This window comes from Anarrhichthys ocellatus, unplaced genomic scaffold (genome assembly GCF_004355925.1).
Source record: "Anarrhichthys ocellatus isolate YVR2014 unplaced genomic scaffold, GSC_Weel_1.0 scaffold7, whole genome shotgun sequence".
In the NCBI taxonomy this organism is placed as follows: Eukaryota; Metazoa; Chordata; class Actinopteri; order Perciformes; family Anarhichadidae; genus Anarrhichthys; species Anarrhichthys ocellatus.
This window is the reverse complement of record NW_022280037.1, coordinates 8,418,228-8,419,138: the sequence shown is the minus strand read 5'-3', so window position 1 is coordinate 8,419,138 and position 911 is coordinate 8,418,228.

Genomic DNA, 911 nt, shown 5'->3' with positions numbered 1-911 from the left:
CGGATTGTTGGTTTGCAAAATTACCAAAATTGCAGGATGTATTTCCTCAAATCCAAAGTCAGAGTCAGTGAAGTGTAGAGAGACAGGGTTTCAGACAAGCACTTTGTGTGAAGCATTATGATGTTTTAGTGAGGTGGGAATGGTCTGTCTACCTGTATTATAATTTCAAGCAAAGTCTGCTTTCTTTCTTTCTTTCTTGCTGTTGGCAACTGAAAACATTCAGAGTATGTGAAAGACTTTCTTATTTGCAGGAACAACATGATCTCACAGAAATGCATGAAATGACCAAGACCTCTTCACAGCGTATTACACGGCGGTTTGCACGTAATGTACCACTTGATAAGCTTTAAGTAAAAACATCATGGTGGGGCTTAAAACAAGGAAACACGTAACCACCACCACGTGTTGTGCTGTAAAGAGTTTGTCTGCAATTATTCTACTAGAGCATTCACTGGCAATACAATGTCCACATGATAACTTACAGCTCTTGAAAAATCAAATCTAACATAGTTTATAAACACTCACACACACTCTTAAACTTCCTCAGTTTTGTACGTTCTTCCTCAAACACACACACACACACACACACACACTCAAACACTAACAGACTGTGGAATGTAGGAAATAGATGGCGCCCAGTTGTGTTTTCTTTCTACAGTGTGCACTTCCTCCGAAGGCACGTCCAAAGAAAATATTTGTGTCTGAAACACTCCGAAAGTTCAGGGAATAATTCACTTCAGGGCTCCATGATGAAAACAGTTTGGCCACTTTGTTTGACTCCACTTTTGGCTGTTTACTCACAAAGAACAAAAAAATATGGTGCTGATCCACAAATAATGGAAGTTCAGAAGGGAGTTGGAAAAATGTGTGTGTGTGTGTGTGTGTGTGTGTGTGTGTGTGTGTGTGTGTGT